The sequence below is a fragment of the Mesoplodon mirus genome (genome assembly GCF_964341445.2).
Source record: "Mesoplodon mirus genome assembly, chromosome: 14".
Taxonomy (NCBI): Eukaryota; Metazoa; Chordata; class Mammalia; order Artiodactyla; family Ziphiidae; genus Mesoplodon; species Mesoplodon mirus.
The window spans coordinates 72527238-72539667 of record NC_138990.1 but is presented as its reverse complement, the minus strand read 5'-3'; positions in this window follow the sequence as shown (position 1 = coordinate 72539667).

Sequence of the window (12430 nt, the reverse complement as noted above, 5' to 3'; positions counted from 1 at the left end):
ACTGTACTGGCATATCCAAAAAGAACTGACACAGGTATGTGACTTTATACAAAGAGGAAAGTCAATGAATGAGAGGTCTCTTTTGGTTCATCTGTAAGCAAGCCATTATTTTCATTGGAGCAAGCATGTTCAAGAGTGGGAAGAAGAAAATATGCCTTTGTAAACTGTGAATTTTACTGCTATTTTTTTTCCTGCAAGCCCCCTGTAGGGAAAGCATAACCTCAAAGCTCTCTAGAGAGATTAGGTATGAACAAATTGTACATTGAGATAAATTTGAATAAAGAACATTTACAAAAATAAAGTGAATTGAACACCTTATAAAATCTCAGTATAAAGCTTAATAGTACATTTGAGGAAAAGACAGCTTGCAAATGTGGCATGAAATAAACAGATCATCACTTAGAAACATAACACTCACTAACCCTAGAGACACAATTGAAGTTCATCCCAAGTACAGGGCCTGGGAGTTTGGCCAAGAAAATTATTTCACAGGGTCTAGGGCTTGATTTGTATTTCACATAATGTGAAGTGGCATTCATTACCTTGTAATTGATATGCAGATAAGAAGAAATTATTTATAGCACAATTAACTGGGAAGGAAAGAGTACCGTATATGTACATATGGGAGAACTGAGGGTTTCTGACAGGATCATAGACCATAAAGAGACTTTTGACAATGATCAGACCTCTGAGATAACCTACTGCCTTGGAAATTCATCCAGCTTTATGTACTCTAATATATTTATAATCATCTTTTAGTGTCATGCTTCAAGTGTAAACTGGATGTTGATGAAATTCCCCCCACCAACAAAAAATAGCTGAAGTCGTTTTGATTTTTTGAAACATTAGAAAAATGTTCCCAAAATGATCTCTTTAGAATATAAGTTCTATGAGATGTTAATAATCAGTTTGGGAGAGATGTTGGGTTGAAGAAGGAAATAGGACTCCTCAGAGCCTTTAATATTCAAGTATATATTGTAACTCTCCATGAGGAGGATAAATTATACAGTATTTCCTAACTTATTAAGTTGCAAAACCCTGTTCTTTGGCATACCTCTTTGAGAAATAACCTTCAAGAAGAAAAAAGAAAGAAAGCAAGCTAGAGTGACTATTTTTCAGACCTTCACTAACAGGCGCTGGAATGTGCCTGCCTTCCTCACCAAACCGAGTGCTCTTTATACAAAGCCTTCTCTAATTTATTTCATCTTGCTTAGCAGCATCCTGCATCAGGGTCCTCCGTCCTCAGCCAGAGTCCTTTTGAGGACGGCAACTCCTGTTTGGTGAGGAGGTCTGTTTGATGAGCTTCCTCCGGAGTTGGCACCAGTACTGCCTTACCCTGCAGACCCTAACTAAGAAGCCCAGTTACCCATCAGGTCACCAAGGTCTGCCCTGTGCTTCCAGGTCCCCCAGGACTGGTTTTGCCCACTTAATGAATAATTGGAAACTCAGAGCCTTATGTTCCGGGTCATGAACCAGAAAGACACATATTTCATAGAGACACTTCCAGCATGGAGGATTGCTGCACGAGACTGCTGACAACATCCCATTAAGTCTTGACATGCTCCTTTTTAGTGTGCCTTTACTCCTGCAGTTTTCCCCACCTGAAAAACCAACCTTTTCCACTTCTGCTTTCCAAACGCTTTTTTTTTTGAATTTTTAAAAATTGAACTATAGTTGATTTACAATGGTGTGTTAGTTTCAGGTGTACAGCAAAGTGATTCAGTTATAAATACACATATATATTTTTTTAGGTTCTTTTCCATTGTAGGTTATTACAAGGTATCGATATAGTTCCCTGTGCCATACAATAGGTCCTTGTTGCTTTTCCATTTTATATATAGTAGTGTGTATATGTTAATCCCAAACTCCTAATTTATCCCTCCTTCACCATTCCCCTTGGTAACTATGAGTTTGTTTTCTATGTCTGTGAGTCTGTTTCTGTTTTATAAATAAGTTCATTTGTATCATTTTTTAAGATTCCACATATAAGTGATATCATTTGAAATGTGTCTTTGTCTAACTTACTTTACTTAGTGTGATAATCTCTAGGTCCACCCATTTTGCTGCAAATGGCATTATTTCATTCTTTTTTTATGGCTGAGTAATACTCCATTGTATATATTAATATATACCACATCTTCTTTATCCATTCAACTGTTGATGGAGATTTAGGTTGATTCCATGTCTTGGCTATTGTAAACAGTGCTGCTGTTTACAATAGTGTTCACTATATAATAGTGAACATTGGGGTATATGCATCTTTTCAAATTAGAGTATTTGTCTTTTCCAGATACATCCTCAGGAGTGGGAATGCTGGATCAGAAAGTAACTCTATTTTCAGTTTTCTAAGGAAACTCCATACTGTTCTCCACAGTGGCTGCACCAATTTACACTCCCCCCAACAGTGTAGGAATGTTTCCTTTTCTCACACCCTTTCCAGCATTTATTACTTGTAGGCTTTTTGATGATGGCCATTCTGCCCAGTGTGAGGTGATACCTTATTGTAGTTTTGATTTGCATTTCTCTGCTAATTAGTGATGTTGACCATCTTTTCATGTGCCTGTTGGCCATATGAATGTCTTCTTTGGAGAAATGTCTATTTAGGTCTTCTGCCCGTTTTTTGATTGGGTTGTTTGTTTTTTTGATACTGAGCTGTATGAGCTGTTTGTATATTTTGGAAATTAAGCCCTGTCAGTTGCATCACTTGCAAATATTTTCCCCCATGACATAGGTTGTTTTTTTGTGTTGTGTATGGTTTTCTTTGCTGTGCAAAAGCTTACAAGTTTCATTAGGTCCCATTTGTTTATTTTTGCTTTATTTCTTTTGCCTTGGGAGACTGACCTAAGAAAACATTGCTATATGATTTATGTCAGAGAATGTTTTGGCTATGTTCTCTTCTAGGAGTTTTATGGTATCATATCTTATATTTAAGTCTTTACAGCATTTTGAGTTTATTTTTGTGTATGGTGTGAGGGAGTGTTCTAACTTTATTGATTTACATGTGGCTGTCCAGCTTTCCCTACACCACTTTCTGAAGAAACTGTCTTTTCTTCATTGTATATTCTTGCCTCCTTTGTTGAAGATTAATTGACTGTAGGTTTATTTATGGGCTGTCTGTTCTGTTCCATTGATCTATATGTTTTTGTGCCACTGCCATGCTGTTTTAATCACTGTAGCTTTGTCGTATTGTCCGAAGTCTGAGAGGGTTATGCCTCCAGCTTTGTTCTTTTTCCTCAGAATTGTTTTGGCCATTCTGGGTCTTCTGTGGCTCCATATAAATTTTAGGATTATTTTTTCTAGTTCTGTGAAAAATGTCCTGTGTAATTTAATAGGGATCATATTAAAGCTGTAGATTGCTTTGGGTAGTATGGCCATTTTAACAATATTAATTCTTCCCATCCAGTGGCATGGGATATCTTTCCATTTCTTTGAATCATCTTCAATTTCCTTTATCAGTGTGTTATAGTTCTCAGCAAACACTTTTTTAAATATTCAGTAGCAACAATAGGAATGCCTAAAAATTATGAAATGTTTATAACTTTTCATATAAACCTCATGTTTATATTAGGAACTGTGCAAAATGCTTTACAATACTATATCTTATTTTGAATTAATTTCTAAGAGTTTATTAAAATTTTGAGATCTTTAAAAAATTCAAAAGCACAACCACCAGTGTATTCATAACCTCAAATTTACAGTTGTTAAAAATGACGTTTTCTTTCATTTTTAAAAAATAAAACAAAGAATGTTACAGCTAAATATGAAGTCTTTTTTAAATCTACCCACTTATATCCTATGCACCTCCCCCATTCTTAGGGGCAAAAACTGTCATGGATTTATTGTAACTTCTTATATTTACATAGAGTCTTATGCACGAATATGATTCCATGAAAAATATATAATATTATTTCAAGCAATTTTCACAAAAATCCATACAATCATATCATATTATATTGGGTGGGCCAAAGAGTACCTTCGGTTTTTTATGTAAAAATAAAAGACACATTTTTCATTTTCACCAAGAACTTTATTGAACGACATATTCACTCTTTTGTTCCACTACCTTCTGCCATTTTCCAGACAACTTCATAATTCCATCTTCCCAACACTTTTTATCTTTCTGAGCAAGGAACTGTTCCAGGTGCCTTATACAGTCTTCCAGGGAATTGACATTTTTTCCATTAAGAGAATTTTGTAAAGACCGAAATAAATGGAAATCTGAAGGTGCAATGTCTAATGAATACGGTGGATGAATCAGAACTTCCCAGTCAAGCTGTAACAGTTTTTGCCTGGTCATCAAAGAGACATGCGGTCTTGCGTTATCCTGATGGAAGATTATGCATTTTCTGTTGATTAATTCTGGACACTTTTCATCGAGTGCCTTTTTCAGTTGGTCTGTTTGGGAGCAGTACTCATTGGAATTAATCGTTTGGTTTTCCAGAAGGAGCTCATAATAGAGGACTCCCTTCCAATCCCACCATACACACAACATCACCTTCTTTGGTTGAAGACCGGCCTTTGGTGTGGTTGGTGATAGTTCATTTCACTTGCCCCATGATCTCTTCCATTCCGCATTATTGTACAGTATGTACTTTTCATCGCTGGTCACACTTTGTTTTAAGATAAGAATGTTTTCCTTAACGTTTCAGTAGAGAATTGCATGTGGAAATATGGTCAAGAAGGGTTTTTTTGCTTTACTTATGTGGAATCCAAACATTGAAGAAATTCACATAACCAAGGTGGTGCAAATGATTTTCAACGCTTGATTTGGATATTTTGAGTATGTTAGCCATCTTCCGAGTGGTATAATGTTGATTGTTCTCAATTATTGTTTTGATTTGATCGCTGTCAACTTCAACTGGTCTACCCGACTGTGAAGCATCATCCAGTGAGAATCTCCAGCACAAAACTTGGCAAACCACTTTTGACACATTCGATTGGTCACAGCACCTTCTGCATACACTGCCCAAATCTTTTTGTGCGTTTCAGTTGCGTTTTTACCTTTCTTGAAATAATAAAGCATAATATGCCAAAAATGTTGCCTTTTTTCTTCCACCTTCAATATTAAAATGGCTGCACAAAAATTTACCAATTTTGATAACTCTTTTTTTAAATGCGTGCTGATATGACAGCTGTCACATACAATCTAACAAAATTCTTTCAAATGAAGTTAAGACAACTAAATGCTACAGGAGCCATCTTACAGAGAAAAATGAACGAAACTTTTGGCCAACCCAATACATACGTCATTTTGACACTGGCTGTTTTCTCTCACCATTGTTTACAACATCCTATTCTTATCAGCACAGTTCAGTGGTTCTTAACCTCTGTTGTGCCATAGGCCCCTTTGGTAGCCTTGCGAAGTTAATGGTCTTCTTTTCAGAGTACATTTTCAATTTTCCTTAATAAAATACATAGGATTATGAAGGAACTCAATTATATTAAAGTAATAGCTAGCAATATATTAAAAAACTAATTGTAATATAGCAACACATATCTTTTTTCATCAATACATTAAATAATAAGATCTAGTAGTATATGCTCTAATTTGGAGGTAGTGATGAGAGTAAACATTATTTCCAGATGTCTGCAACAACTATAATGTTCCGTAAAGAAAATCTATAAACTCTAATTTCAAGAGTCTCAGGTATGACTCATGCCACTCTGGTTTGTTGTCTACATTTATAGTAAAAGAAACTGCTAAAATTTCAGTTAGAGCTTAGTAATGATAAAGTTGTAAATTTATTTTTATTCAAGCTCATGGGCCTCCTGAATTATTTACATATTCTTTTTTAATTGAGGTATAATAATACATAGTCTTGATTTCTGATTTTTTTCTCCCTTCAGTTAATTGCCAACGTCTTCTCCCAATCTTCTTCTTTTTTTTTTTTTTTTGCTGTACGTGGGCCTCTCACTGTTGTGGTCTCTCCCGTTGCAGAGCACAGGCTCCGGACGCGCAGGCTCAGTGGCCGTGGCTCACAGGCCCAGCCGCTCCACGGCATGTGGGATCTTCCCGAACCGGGGCACGAACCCGTGTCCCCTGCATCGGCAGGCGGACTCTCAATCACTGCGCCACCAGGGAAGCCCTTCTCCCAATCTTTTGTTTGATGTTTTTTCTAACAGTGTTTATGAGGTCTTTTGATCAAGAAATTAATTTTTTTTCATTTTGTTAAATGTGTTCTTTTTTTACTTTTGGGGACATTGTGCCTTGTGTAAAGTAGGATGTTTTATCATATTTTGTTGCAATAATTTAAAATGGTATTTTTCACTTTTAGGCTTTTAATATACCTGGACATTCAAAAATGTATTTTTTAAGGATGGGACTTAACCTTCTTTCATGTAGTATCTTACAATAAAGGCAACATTTTGGTAATATTATTATCGTCATTCAAGGAGCAGATTAACCCTCATCTTCCCTGTAACATCCATGCTGAATGCTCCCTTTAACAGGTATCTTCATCTTTCTAAATATCTATCCTATTTGTATTCATTGTTACATTTTTTTCCCTAAATTTTCCTTATTTCTCAAGAGTTCATGTGTTGCCTGAAAAGATGGCAAGCATTTTGAGGACAGAGATAATGTGCTTTAACACTTTTTTTCAGTAGTGACTAGCAGAGTGTTGGGCCAAATGATTGAGATTAATATAATGTGTTTTGCTTCCAAACTCTTTCCAATTTCAATATAAATTTAGAAAAAAAATCATATAGTTTATATAAGAATTTATCTTTTAAAATAGAATAAGAGTTTTTTCCCTTTTCTAATTTGTGTTTTAGCATATGACCCATTCTCACTTTCTGTATTTCTTATTCCAACATAAGATATGCCTCTAAAATAGTAACAGTGATTTCCATAAGCCACATACAGACACCAGGTCCTTGTCAGGAGTACGAGAAAGAGAAAATTTCTCTTCTGTAGGGAAAGGGAAGGGGAAGGAGCCTTTTGGCCTCCACAGTCCAGACTGCTTCCAGCTGCTCAGTCGCCCAGTCCGTGGTCTTCATGCAGTCAGGACGTGTGGGGAATATCTGGCTGTGAGGACCCCCAGGGACGAGAGCTTTCCAGTCTGGCATTATCCTGTCATGCCCTTCTCCTCTTCAGCTCAATTAGGGTTTCTTCTGCTCTCCTAGGCTAAAACTCTGTGAGTATGTGAAAGTCAAAGAAACTCCTTCTACCTAAAAATAGTTCAACATCCACAGCAATAAGTTTCTGGAGATTTTACTAACCTAAATATTGTAATCTGGGACTGTTGTCACTAAAAAAGATAACACATTGTATTTCTGCTTATTCCCTTAATCAGAAAATTATGCTTTTTCTTTTTTCCAACACATTTTTTCACTTTTTATTTTGCAATAATTTTAAACTTAAAATTTGCAAAAATAGCACACAGGGTCCCTGCATAAATTTTACCCAGTTTCCACTAATATTTATATTTTCTATAACTCAAGCACCATGATAAAAACTAAGAAACTAGCATTGTAACGATACTATACATTTACTAGAGACTCTGTTCATCTTTCATCAGTTTTCCACTATGTCCTTTTTCTATTCCGGGATACAGTATAGGATCCCGCATTGCATTTATTTATTGTCTCCTTAATATCCTCCAGTCAGTGACAGTTCATCTATCTTTCTTTGTCTTTCATGACCTTGGCATTTGTGAAGAGTACTTGTTACTTATTTTTGTAGACTGTCACTCATTTTGGGTTTGTCTGATATTTTTTAATGGTTAGATCGAGGTTGCATTTTTAGTGAGAATACCACAGAGGTGGCATGCACGCATCTTATCAGAGGGTAAAAATGATGACCTTATGTCTTTTTACTGGTGATGTTTACCTTGATCACTTGGTTAAGGTGGTGTCTACTGGCTTTCTCTACTGTTATTATTTGTCTATTTGAAATGAACAAATACCTTAGGGGAAATACTTTGCAACCCTGCAAATATGCTGTTTCTCCTTAAATTTTTGGTCACTAATTTCAGCCTCCATTGGTGGGTCTTTCTTGCAACTGTTATTGTGGTATTCTACTGGTGACTTTCTATTTCCCTCATTTATTCTACATTTGTTTATTTCTTTATATCAGTATGGACTCATTCATGACTTTAACATTTTTATTCTATGGATTATAATCCAATACTATCATTACTTATTTTGTGCCTCAAATTGTTCTAGCTTTGACCATTGGGAGCTCTTTCAGGTTGGCTTCTATGCACTTTTGCCAGCATGGCCCCATCCTTTTTGGAGGACTTCTTCATTTATTGCTACCATATAATGCTCCATGCTCATCTTGTGTCTTCCCTGCCACCGCTCTTTAATCAACCACTTCTCCAGGTATCCCTATTTCTTTGTATCAGTGAATGATATTTAGACACCAAAAGATAGGCTTTTAGAGATTAAAAGATCTAAGGACTTGGTAAATTTTATAAGTTGCCAGATCGTAAATAGGGTTTGCAGGCCATTCAGTCTCTGTTGCAGCTACTTCATTCTGCTGTTGTTGCACAAAATCAGACATAGCCAGTAGGTAAGTGTGTATGTGTGGATACGTTTCAGTAATACTTTCTTTACAAAAATAGGTGGTAGGCTGGATTTGGTTCATGGGACTTGTTGTTTGCCTTCTCCTACTCTAGAATGACAAGTCATGTGCTGACTTTCATGTATAAAAACAAAGACAAAAACCTAGTAATGTTTTCATCTTCTCTGGTGACGAACGTACTGGAGTATACTGATGTAAATGGAATTAGCTTAAGTGTTTTTACTTTTTAAAAATTTTGGATTATTTTAATTCAGAATAGGAAAAAAATGATAATTACTATTTCCCATCTTTAAATCATTAGATGTTTAGATAGTGCAGTATTTATTTTCAGATGAATCAATAAATAAAAAGTTTACTTTCACTTTTACTTTATGCATGGAATATCAAAGATAACTAAGTGCAAAATAAATGGTACAGGGGAAGTAGGAAAGACTTGTTCTGACCTTGCTCTGGAAAAGAAGTCAGCAAATTTCATAGATGGCCAGATCGCAAATCGGCTTTACAGGCCAGGAAGGCTCTGTTGCAGCTGCTTGCAGGGTGGAGCATCCTGAAAAGTTTCCAGGAGGAGGTGAGGACTGAGATTGACACCAAAGAATGGATGGGACTTGAGTCACCTACAAAAGGAGAAATAAACGTGGTGATTCAGGGATGATTTGAATAAGAGAGGGAGAGAGAAACAGGTTGAGAGTATTCAGGAATAATAAATAGCAAACAACAGCTACAGCAATTCAGAAAGGGATGTAGGAGCCAAACCTAACCCTGCTAGCAGCTCTGCTGATCTCACAGATTTTAGTAATTGGCTATCTTTCAAATCACCTGGCTTTATTAAAAGCAATTGACACTATGCTCTGTAGGTTTAAATGATTCTACAGAATTTTAAACAGATCTTTAAATAGGTTAAAGATCTAAATTACTATTTATTAATTTTTCATGTTAATATATTAATGTCTTTTTGCCATTATTTATAAGCTTTTCAGTGTTAATTCTGTAATGAGCAGGTGTTGCCAAGAAGCCAATCTTATAAGATGCAAGAACATTTACTCTTGCACCCATTTCTGTGACAGACTTTTTGGCTCTCCAGTGAGTGCACAGTGAGCTGAACAACGAATTCTTAAAAGTTGAATTCCACTTTCATTGGGAGTCAAGTATATCCTGCTTCTTTTGAATGCAACCCTAATCCCAAAGACAGGTCATTTTATTGTCTTTGGCCTCAGTAGTTTCTGTGCTAGCCCCTGAGTAAGATGGTGACACAAGTGGACAAAGGAATTGTCAGTTTATTTGAGAATATCCTAGGAATTAATTCATCAATAATGATTGTTAATGAAATCTGATTCCATGAGATAAGGTGACTTCCTAAGTAAAATCAAACTCTTAATTTAAAGTATATTGCTCTAATTTTTCTTATCCAGTGATCTCATTTAGAGGTCACTAAATCCATCATTATTTGTGCTCCAAAGTAGATTAATAAAAAAATAGATAAGATGAAATTTGGCTATAGTTAGAGCTTCTTGTATAAAAGCTGGTATTATCGAATTAAGCAGACAGTTGATTTCTATATTTCTGACATTTAACGTTAATTTGATAGAAAATAATTACCATAATATTGTAATCAAATATTCTAAACCCACACTTTTTAAATATAGAGTTTAGTGGGTGACTTAATATTTTCTACATGAACTACCATATGTCAAAGAGAACTAATGATCTCCTTAATAGGCAGCCTACTCACACTTGTGTATCTGTGGTAGGGAACCTTCTTAAAGGTCAATCTAGTTGGTGTCCTCTCCCTTATTCTCATAATCTTTCTGCCCTTTTCATTCAGGTGTGGCCACCTTTTAGCCAACTTTGTTGCCTGCTTTAATACATCCTGCTTCATGTTCCGTGGTGAGCACTGCACATTGCAGCTCCTTCAGGAAGCAGCTTCAATCTTCCCAATCCATAAACACAGACAACATCCCTTCTTTTTTACTTTACTTGAAACCCCTAAAGAAGGTATATTATATTTTTTAAATGTTCTCAGATCCCAAGAACCATGTTCTATGACCATTTCAAGAATAACTCTTCACCATTCCTTGAATATGGCTGGTACACCCCATTCTTCTGCTTACGCAGATCTTGAAATGGCCTCTTTTCTTATCAACTCTCTTCAAAGCCCTACCTTCCTTTAAGACTCAAACTGAGTTCTAGACTCTCTCTCAGGTCTTTGTGGACCCCAGCTCCATCCTCGGTTCTCAGGGGCCTCTGTTTCCTGTGCCATTTGTCATTGTTGTTTCCCTTTGTGCACATTCCCATCTCCCCAGGCAGATTGCAAGCCCCGCCCAGAACAGAAGCATGTCCTGTGCCTCCCCTCACAGTATGTAGAACCTAACCACGTGCCCAGTCGAAGCAGGCCTTCAGTAATGTTTGTGAGGAGGAACAGTGACATTCATTAAGCTCTTACCTTCATCAAAAAGGAGTGTTTAAAAAGCTACTGTACTGTACCAATTCACATTCCCACCAGCAGTGCAAGAGTGTTCCCTTTTCTCCACACCCTCTCCAGCATTTATTCTTTCCAGATTTTTTGATGATGGCCATTGTGACTGGTGTGAGATGGTATCTCATTGTAGTTTTGATTTGCATTTCTCTAATGATTAATGATGTTGAGCATTCTTTCATGTGTTTGTTGGCAATCTGTATATCTTCTTTGGAGAAATGTCTATTTAGGTCTTCTGCCCATTTTTGGATTGGGTTGTTTGTTTTTTTGCTATTGAGCTGCATGAGCTGCTTATAAATTTTGGGGATTAATCCTTTGTCAGTTGCTTCATTTGCAAATATTTTCTCCCATTCTGAGGGTTGTCTTTTGGTCTTCTTTATGGTTTCCTTTGCTGTGCAAAAGCTTTGAAGTTTCATTAGGTCCCATTTGTTTATTTTTGTTTTTATTTCCATTTCTCTGGGAGGTGGGTCAAAAAGGATCTTGCTGTGATTTATGTCATAGAGTGTTCTGCCTATGTTTTCCTCTAAGAGTCTGATAGTTTCTGGCCTTACATTTAGGTCTTTAATCCATTTTGAGCTTATTTTTGTGTATGGTGTTAGGGAGTGATCTAATCTCACACTTTTACATGTACCTGTCCAGTTTTCCCAGCACCACTTATTGAAGAGGTTGTCCTTTCTCCACTGTACATTCCTGCCTCCTTTATCAAAGATAAGGTGAGTGAAGTAAGTCAGAAAGAGAAAGACAAATACCGTATGCTAACACATATATATGGAATTTAAGAAAAAAACAAATGTCATGAAGAACCTAGGGGTAAAACAGGAATAAAGACACAGACCTACTTGAGAATGGACTTGAGGATATGGGGAGGGGGAGGGGTAAGCTGTGACAAAGCGAGAGAGAGGCATGGACATATATACACTACCAAACGTAAGGTAGATAGCTAGTGGGAAGCAGCCGCATAGCACAGGGAGATCAGCTCGGTGCTTTGTGACCGCCTGGAGGGGTGGGATAGGGAGGGTGGGAGGGAGGGAGACGCAAGAGGGAAGGGATATGGAAACAGATGTATATGTATGACTGATTCACTTTGTTATAAAGCAGAAACTAATACACCATTGTGAAGCAATTATACTCCAATAAAGTTGTAAAAAAAAAAAAAAAAGCTACTCTACTGCACCAAATTACCTGCAATAATCTTGGTATCCCCGTAGAGGCAAATCTGTTGAAAGCCAAATCACTTCATAGTTCCAGGTATTCATGTGAGGATTTGTAAACAAGCTCGATTGCAGCAAGTCAGTACTCATTTTTTTAAGCAATAAAATATTCTGTAATACAGACAAGGAGACAGTCTCACTCCAGTTTAGGATGTCTGCTGAGAGAGCGAGCATTAACTGAGAGGTCAGATATCTATAATTTTAAGCGTAGTAGAAAGC